A 9,567-nucleotide genomic window follows, 5' to 3' on the forward strand; every position below is an offset into this window, starting at 1 on the left:
CCTGCCCCAGAACCCAGTCCCTATGAGCACCCTGGGCCCCAAGACCCCAGGTATGCTTGACTCTTACATTAGCTGAACCTAGGCCTCTGGATCTCAAGGCATCTTGCTCACCCCCTCCCCGTCAGTTTTGCCCCCAGAAGCCTGGCCATATAGCACATCCCAGTCCAACCCCTTCGCATATACCATCAGCAAGTGGCCTCCCCAGAGGACAGAGGGGCTCCATGTTCAGGCCCCTTTTCTGGTGAGACTGGGCTCCCCGGAAGATCAGACCCATAATCCGTGGATGGACAGGTGATGGGTGACGTGGATGGACAGGTGACCCATACCCATCCTCCCCATCTGACCTTTCTGACCAGTGACACGGCCTTCCCCCTGCATCTTCTACAGACGCCCAAAGCCCACCTCACCACGCACAGGGCCTGGCCCCCAGCAGATGCCTGATACGTGCTCATTTCCTCCCCCTGGCTAGGCCAAACTCATCTCTTCCACAGACCTCTTCACTGGCCATCATGCAGAACTGTCCAGGGGGGCCTACTGGGCCCTGAGGCAGAATGCAGGGTGATGAACAAGACAGTCGTGGGCTCTGCCTTCAGGGCACTTGCAGAGGACTCAGACTCAACCGGAACCCATCCTCCCCAACCCCTCCTCCAGGTCCCCACCTCAGTGACGAGCGCCACCATGACCAGCCACCCAAGCCAGCCAGGCCTCCTCAAATTCTCCCTTCTCCTCATCCCACCTATGCAGCTGGTCAATACGTTTGAATGTGACCTGCCTCCACCCCAACAACCATCATGTTAGGAAGATCTCATCAGCACCCATATCTTCAGTGGGCTTCCTGCCTCTGGTCACTCGCTTCCAAGCCCTCCTGCACATAAACCAATGCTCCCTTCAGTTTGCTGCTGCTACTGCTGCTAAGTCGCTTCAGTCATATTCGACTCTGTGCGACCCCATAGATGGCAACCCACCAGGCTCCGCCATCCCTGGGATTCTCCAGGCAAGAACACTGGAGTGGGTTGCCATTTCCTTCTCCAATTCATGAAAGAGAAAAGTGAAAGGGAAGTCGCTCAGTCGTGTCCGACTCCCAGCAACCCCATGGACTGCAGCCTACCAGGCTCCTTCATCCATGGGATTCTCCAGGCAAGAGTACTGGAGTGGGCTGCCATTCCCTTCTCCATCCCTTCCATTTACAGAAATGCATATCCGATCAAGGCTTCAGCTTTGTTTGCTGCTTTTATCCCACAGTAGACATGCAGATAATGTTTCATGAATGAACAAATGAATGGGAAAATGGGTGGATGAATGTGTGGATGCAGGTTCTCTGATTAAGAACTTTCAGTGCCTTCATATCACGCTCGGGAAAGTCTTTAGTCTGACATCCAAGGCCCAACACACTTCAACTGCAACCAAACCCTCCAACTACATTCCCTGCAACTCTGCTCTGGGCTTCTAGCAGATAGAGAGAAGTCGACTTCAAACAGACATGGAAGGATGGGCCCCACATCTTGTGAGTATCCTGCTCTTTCTTCCACAACCTAAAGTCAACAGGAACAGTCTTTTCTATAGAAACATGGTGAATGGGAGGCACAGAGATCCTGGTGGAAGTCTTGGAATGTTACCCTGAAGCCTATTTCACACCTACAGCAGCTGACAAGCTGTATATCATTCCCCAGCCACCTCCACCACCCACTCCAGCCAGAGACTCGAGAGCCATCCACAACACCTCCCCCCGCCTCCTGCCCCACATTCAACCCTTCACCATGTCCTGTCTACTCGGCCTCCCTAAATAGCACTCGAATCCCTCCTCTCCACCTCCACCGCTGCCTTCCTTGTCCGGGCCTCCATCACCTCTCTGCCACATGCACACTGCATCACCATGTCCCCTGGCGACAATCCTTTCATGACTCTCCACCAGTCTGAGTCTAAACCTGAACTGCCCAGCCTGGCCCTCAGCACCCCTACCTGGCTGGACACTCACCAGGTTTTTGCTTGCTCACGCCAGTCACTCTTGGACAACCGGCACTGAGGGCAGGGCACCAGGGCCTCCGCTCCTTCCTGGAAAGAGGGAAAAGGATGAGGAAACATTAAGAACAGCACCACAGCAGAACATGTATTGACACAGAAAGACATTCAAAATGTGCTGCTTATGCAGGGGTGGAAAAAGCAGGTTATGGGACTGTTCAAGCAGGACGATCTCCATTTAGTAAAAATGCCCATCTCTTCGCTTCATTCACTCACTCCTTCCAGGCTCCTGAGCACCTACTATGCGCCGGGCTTTCTGCAAGGCACCCTGTATAGAGCTGTGAACAACAACTCAGGAGAAAAACTTGTGTCCAAACTCCTTAGCGTGCCCTTCCAGCAGAGCAATTCTGCCCACCCACCTCTGCAGCCCCACCTGGCCATGCTCCCTTGCCTGCCAGCCGGCCTGACAATTTCCTCTTCTGATCCTCAAACGTGCCATATTCTTACAGTCTCTCAGCCTTGCCTATGCCCTGCTCCACTGCCAGGACTGCACTCCCCACTTGTTCTAGCCAGTGATCCTTAGGCTCTCAGAGCCGAGAGCACTTTCTCAGGGAGGATGTGCAGGCTACACACTTGGACCTTGCCTCGGAGCAGTGACCGCAGATGTGATGATTTATTTATTTACACAATTGCTGAGTGGCCGCTGAGTCACAAGCATAATAAGCTTGGTGCGTGCCGGCTCAGCTCCAGGTCCCCAGCTCCCAGCAGAAGGCCAGCGCATAGTAGGTGCTCTGTCAATATACGCTGACTGGGCAGATGGACGCATGAATGAGTTCACGGAAAACAGCCCAACCTGGGGAGAACCGTGCCAGCATCCATAGAGCCTTCAAAGAAGCTTTAGAAACAATGTTTATTTTTGACTCTGTGCTGCTCTATAATTTCTAAAATGAAGGTGTGCCCCAGATGCCTCTTCCACTGGCACACACACAGTGACAGGGCCCAGCCCCGTCCTTCTAGAACTATTATTGAGCCCCTACCTGGCGTGGGTCCCCTCCTGGGTGGGGGAAGGGTCTGACCTGCCCACAGCTCTCACAGCCCCCTCCCTCCTGCCCAGCAACCATCTCCCCGCTGCCCGCTCCACTCGGGCAGCATCTCGCTCGGGTTGCTCCTCAGCCTCACGCCTCCACGCACACAGGGATCCTGCCCTATACGGCAGTTCCACCCTGGCTCCTCCGCAAACGGACCCATAGGACTGGGTCAGGGAGCCCCCCGAGGCCAACCCCCCACACCTGGCACCTGGGAATCAGCCTCACTTGAGACTGACCACCTCTGGAACACAGGGGATGTCCTTAGGCTGGAGGCCCGTCCTGACTGACCAGGACAGGCCTGGCCAGCCCAGGACCATTCGTGCTGACCCTGAAGCTCACATCCTCTCCTACCTCCACTGCCCCCTCTCCCAAGAGCCCAAAGCGCTGGGCCTTGGGATGGTCACACGCTTCCAGCCCCCAGCCCACCGGCTTCTCCACAAAGCTCCCTGTGGCCCCTGCTCCTAGCACACAGGCTGCCAGGTGGGTCTGGCCAGACAAACCAGCTTCCATGTCTCAAAGGCCCGTTTGTCTGGGGATGCCCACTGGGGCCTCACAGGGCCAGGCGGGAGGCTGTCAGCTCCACCGCTGCTCAGGGACCCTGGGGCAGAGTCCAAGGCAGAGAATGGGAAGGGTCCCGCAAGCTAGCTGCACCACCACCAAGCTCAAGGCCACAAGAGGAACAGTGGGCCTGGGGCTTGGACCTAAGCTGAGCAGGAGCTACCCCTGGGTAGAGGGGGATGTGCCCTGAATGGCCTGGAGGTAGGTCAGAGGACAGACAAAACAGGCAGAGAACTTTGCATGTGCAAAGACCCTAAAGCACAAACAGGATTCCAGAAGAGCTAGAATAGCACCTGGAACCACCAGTGCCCAAAACAACCTAAGAGAGTGATCAGAATCACCCATCAGGATCACCTGCAGAGCTCCCAGAACCACCCCAGACACAGCATCAACCAGGGCTGCTGGGCACACCCAGGAGACCAACTGGAGAGCTACTCGGAAAGGGCCTGGCTGGTACTGGACCCAAGTTAGGAATCACCAGCTGGCACCCACAAAGGCCTCAGGAGCGAGATTGCATTGGTGACCAGGATCAGGTGAGCAGGCCTTGGCACCAAGCCAGGGCTAGCCCCTGGCAGGGCTCTCTGTCATTTGTCAAGTCTGGAAGCTGGCCTGGCAGCAGGACAAGGAGCAAGTTGAAGTCTAGAGGAGCACGGACACTTCTCTCAAGCGGCTCCCAGGCAGCCCCCATGGCTGCACCAGAACAGTCCCCAGAAGTAGCTGAAACACTGCCAAGGAACTAAAACCGCTGTTCACAGATCTGAACACTGGGGACAGAGTCTGGGTACATCCGGACCTCAGAGGCAGACACCTCACCTGACGCCCTGGGCCAGGGCGGGTGGGGAGACAGGGGACCCAACACGCTGAGGCCACCCCTTCTCAGAATCTCCTTCCACTGGTTCCCAACATCTCTTCCCCAGGGCTTCATCCTCTAGTCTTCTCACACTAGCCCACCTGAAGGTCAGATACACCTAAGCAACACACATGATCCCAGGGATGGCATGAGGGCTGAGGGCGAGGCACTCTCCAGCCTGCTAACCAAAGCTCAGAACTGCAGCTACTTTAGATGAGCAGATGCCCAAAGAGTTTTAAAAGCCCGTCCCACTGTGATTCTGATGGGGTGGGTTTGCACCGCCCCCTTTGATGATTATTATAATAACAACTGCTAACACTGAGACAGCAATACTTACTAGATGCCAGGCCCTATTCTAAGCACTTTCTGCATATTAACTTCAATCTTCGAACCGCTGCACAAGATATGGACTTCTGTTATATCCACTTTGATAAAAGGGAAAATGAATTCAGAGATGTTAAGCAACTTGCTCAAGGCCACACTGCTATTAAGTGGTTTTGAACCCAGCAATTTGAAACTAGAGTCTGCACTTTTTACCAGTGATGCTGTCTTCTCTTGGGCACAGGTCTACACACTCTCATATAACTCTCCATCCTTTCTCAGACTTCTCTCCCGAGCTCCAGATTCTCACACACATCTCCCTCCTAAAAGACCCCCTCATCCCACCCTCAAATGCTCCAAGCATCTCAAAAGCTTATTATCTGTCTCTCCCCAAATCCACCTCTCATCTCCAAGTCCCTGGCTCAGTGAAAGCCCTATCCAGTCACTCCCAGGAACCTAGACCCCTTCCTCTCCCTCACTCCCACATCCAATAAATCATCCTGTTCTAACAAATTTGTGCCTTCTAAATGATTCCATGCTACCAAACCACCATTCTCTCTCATCTGACTTACCTTCACCCTCCTCCTCACTGGGTATCCTGTTTCCATTTACTTCCCGCAGTGACACAATCCTCTTCTGGAAACATGAATCTGATCACAGCACATTCCACACAACCCTCCCTCTCATTCAAGCTTTAATTATTTGGTGTTTCCCTTTTTGTGTTCTCAGAGTAAAGTCACAGTTACTTAACAGGGCATTAGATTTGCTCTATCTCTGAACACGCCACAAGTGATAAGACCTCTGGGTGTTTAGACATACTTTTTTTTTTCTTTCCGTGCTTGGAGTGCCCTTTCCTCAATTGGAAAACTCCTATTCATCCCTCAAAACCCAATTCAGATAGCCCATTTTCTTGGTCTTCTTTGGGATTCATCTCATCTTGATCTCTGAGCTTGTGGTGAACTCCTCCAATCTTCTAACCTTAGTTCAGAATGGTGGCTGCTTTAGGTGAAGCTGATGCTGGGCTTAACCTCAGCAGTTCCTAAGGAGTGGGCTGCCTCTTCTACATAGCAGTTAGTCCCACAGGAAGCATGGCAGCCCAGCTGAAAGTGCCTAGCCCAGAGTCTGGCACACAGTCGGCAATCAATAAGAGGTTACTGAATTGCTCTGCATTCTCATAATGCAGTCTGTTTCCCCATGGACCATGAGCTTCTCAAGGGCAGGGCCCTGGCTGCAAGCTTGGTCCAAGCATACAGCAGTGTCAGTCACACAGGAAGCAATCGCCACTGCTGCTGATACACTGCCACACAGGGGATTCCCACGACAGCCTTAGCACCCAGCTAGGGTTGGATGACGTCTTCCATTTTATAGGGGGTGAAACTGAGACTCAGGGAGAACGAGATCTCCCCAAGGTCTCAAACTGGAAAGTGGAGGGGCTGTAGCGTGTGTCACAGCCACTGTAGGAAGAGGTCTGGTCCTATCTCCTGCTGACTGTACTGGACTTCCACAGTCAGGACTGATGAGAACAAGAGTGGAGGGAGCACAGAGAGCAAAGGCCAGCATTTTGCTGCACACAAATAAAATTCCCAAGAAAAGTAGCCAGGCTGCTCTTACTGCAACGCTCCCCTCCTCCCTGAAACCCCCTCCCCTTGCTGCTTCACCAGCACCCAAACCTAGCCTCCTCTCCTAGAAGCCGGGACACCATACACACGCTCACTATGTGCACAAGGCTGACCAGAGGGGAGGCCAGGAGCTGCAGGAGGAAGGAGAGAGGAAAAAATTATATGAAAACTCTTTCCTTTTTAAAAGGAAAAAAGAGGGAAGAAGAAGAGCAAAAAGAAAACAGAACTACAGAGATGTTTCCAATGACAAGGGGAAACTGAGCAAGCAAAAATGTATGAGAAAATGTGTGCACAAGAATGCACGAGGCTGCACATGTACACACACCCTTCCTAGGCTGTGCACAGGGGTGCAGTGAGAGTGTAAGCAAGCATACAGACTGGGACATGGGTGTGCAAACACAGCAGATTTTGGAGCTCTGGCTGCTACGCAGGCCCACGTGTGCAAATGAGAGGGCACTGGGGAGACAAGTGGATGTGGAGTGGAGGTGGGGGTGGGAGGGTGAGCTAAGTGTGGAAATAGGGGGGTGTGAGTGTGTGGCCTGGGCTGGGGCTGCAAATGTGGGGGAGCTGTGCTTGGGGAGGCTCACCTGCTCCTTCCTGAAGCCCTAGGCTCATTCATACCATCAGTGAAAAACTGGGATTTTCTTGCTCCCTGAAGCAAGAGTTAATAATAAGGAGCCAAGCATAGAATTTCCTGAGATTTTTCTGACAGAACCTTGCTCTGGATCCCATTGGATGCCTGATGCCTCTCAAAGGATCCCTCAGCTGATCTCCTGCCTTCTCGAGGGATCCTTCACCATTGAGGATCCCCCTGGAACCTTTTCCAGGCCTCCCACCTCAATGCACTTCTCTGGATTCTCTGGCCAGATCCCGCACCAGGTCACTCTGGGAGCCCAAGGGGAGTCTTCAGCACCAACACTTCCGCAGTCCAGACTCCCGGGCCTGCCCCCCGCCCCCCGGGGCCCCCAGGGGAATCCAGAGGACCCTCCCCCCAACTCCTGCCAGCAGCCTCCTTTCCATTTCACAGCTCAGACAAGTACCCGGCACCCACCCATCAACCTGTTCCAACTCGGGGGCCCTGCACTGGGGGGTGGGGGGGCTGTTGAAAAGAGGAGAAAAACCAGCCCCTCCCCCACCCTGGGGTGGAAGAACCAGAGGGGCAGCATTCCAGAGGAACAAGGAGGAGGTCTGGGTCTCTGCAAAGGGGCGGCAGAGATTCCAGTCCGTGGGAGACAGAGACACCAAGAGACCAGCAAGAGACCCGACAGAGACCCGGGAAGGGAGACCCAGAGATGGGGGAGGGAGCACAGAGAGACCTGGGAAGAGAGAGCAGAAAGCCGGGAAGAGCACAGAGAGACCCAAGAGAAGGAACACAGAGACCCGGCAAAGAGCACGGAGAGCCGGGAGAAAGAACACAGAGGCCCAGCGAGACAGAACTGGGAGACCCCGGAGGGAGTCGCAGACGGCAGAGAGACCCCGGGATTGCTTGGGGGACGGAGTGGGTTGAAAGTGGGAGGCTGCGACACGGAGAGACAGAGATATAGAGGCTTTGAAGGGCGTAGAGAGACGGAAACACGGAGGGAAAAGGGGAAATAAGCCGAGACAGGATCGCGGGCACAGCGATGAGGACCGGGGCACACCAACACGGGACGGGACGCCGGGCGGCGACAGAGTGAACTTTCCGGAGCGGGTCCGAGTGGACACGTCCTCACGGGACAGGTCGCCCCAGGGCCTTCGGGTCACTGCACCCGGGGAGGGGCGAGCACAGCCCGGCCCAGCTCCTCCCCAGCCCGCGCCGGCCACCTGGGCGCGGGGAGGAGGGGAGTTGGGGGTTTCCAAACTCGCGCCCCGCGCACCCCGGGACGGCACGTGCGCCCGGGCCGCGAGCAAGACGGGGGCGCGGCGGCTGCGGATCCCCAGCCGGCTGGGAGGGGGCGCCTGTGCGGCGGGGGCGGGGGCGCGGCCTGGACCCGCCCGTGGCTGGGGGGGCGGTGGGAGGCTGAGGGCCGCCCCGGAGCGTGTCCGCGCCGGTGGCGGGGGCAGACGAGGCGGGCCCCAGGAGGGGGAGCCCCGACGCAAAAGGGAAACTTTGCGCTGGGCGGTGGGGGGCGGGGGCCGCGGGCTGCGGCTCAGGTGCGGCGGGAGGGAGGGGGCGAGGCGGAGAAAGGGGATGGCGGCGAGGGGCAGCAGGGAACTAGCCAGACGGCGGCGGGGGTGGGGGGGTCCGTCTGCCGCGGGGTAACGCGGGGAGGAGCCGCCGGGCTTGGTGGGGGCGCTTAGCCGAGGCGGCGGGCGCGGCAGGTGGGGGCGCGGCCCGGCCTAAGGGGCGCCCCCAGCCCCCCGGGACCGCCCCCAGCTCCGCTCGGCGAACGCGGGGAGAGGGCGGGGGAGTGGAGAAGGGACCGATGCAGACGGAACTGGAAGGGGGCCCGGGGGTCACTCACCGCCTATCCAGGGGCCGTCGGTCCGCATGTCCCCCCCAAGCCGCTGGGGCCGCTGCTCCCGCTCCTCTTCTGCCGCCGCCACCGGATCCCACTCCCGCCACCGCCACCCGAGTTGGAGCCGGAGCCGGAGCTGGAGCCGCCGCCTCTGCCGCCGCCGCCACCGATTCCGCCGCTCCCGCGCCAGCTCCAGCCGCGTGCCCGCGCCCACGCCCGCGCCCCTGCCCCTGCCGTGCGCGTCCCCGGCGCCGCCCCTCCCCTCGTGCACTCTCGCTCGTAGAGCTGCTGAGCCGCGTAGGCCCGAGACCGCAACCCAACCCCGCGTCTAATCCGACCTGGACCCCAATACAGAACCGGAACCCCAATAATGAGCATGGGCAGACCCAAACTTCCATACGAAGTCCGGATCCTATTAGAGGCTCTCAATCCAAATGTGAACCTGATATTACTCTAGGACCCCATTTTCTCTCCGTAGAGATTTGAACCTGCTATTGAGCACCCCCAACCCACCCCCAAATCAATAGTAAGTCCAAACCCCTAAATGTGCGGTGAAAATGGCTCTAGTAGTAGTTTTAATCTGAACCCCTATATTAACGTGAAATACCAATTCTTAGGCTAAAACCCCTTTATCACCTCTACTTGATCGTGACCCCAGCATCAACCCTGGTCCTTAAATGGACCCCAGCACCAATGCTGAGCCCCAATCCCTGTGTGAACCTTGAAGTCCAATA

At 56.7% G+C, this 9,567-nt stretch overlaps 1 protein-coding gene across 14 annotated transcripts in view; it reads right to left on the minus strand.

The window, feature by feature from the left end:
* The window catches only part of PTPRF (protein tyrosine phosphatase receptor type F), an 82,530-nt gene extending 73,433 nt beyond the window's left edge, over nucleotides 1–9,097 (minus strand). For 10 of the 14 annotated variants that reach the window (XM_081492632.1, XM_081492614.1, XM_081492611.1 and 7 more), the window contains exons 1-2: nucleotides 8,840–9,097; nucleotides 1,976–2,052 (exon numbers count right to left, since the gene is read on the minus strand). The gene's annotated coding sequence lies outside the window, so the exon portion shown is untranslated. The remainder of the gene's footprint in view (nucleotides 1–1,975; nucleotides 2,053–8,839) is intronic. The other 4 variants (XM_081492606.1, XM_081492602.1, XM_081492599.1 and 1 more) reach the window with 3 other exon arrangements.
* Nucleotides 9,098–9,567: the final 470 nt, after the last annotated feature.

The sequence above is a fragment of the Giraffa tippelskirchi genome, chromosome 5 (assembly GCF_054371585.1).
Source record: "Giraffa tippelskirchi isolate mGirTip1 chromosome 5, T2T-mGirTip1v1.2.pri, whole genome shotgun sequence".
In the NCBI taxonomy this organism is placed as follows: domain Eukaryota; kingdom Metazoa; phylum Chordata; class Mammalia; order Artiodactyla; family Giraffidae; genus Giraffa; species Giraffa tippelskirchi.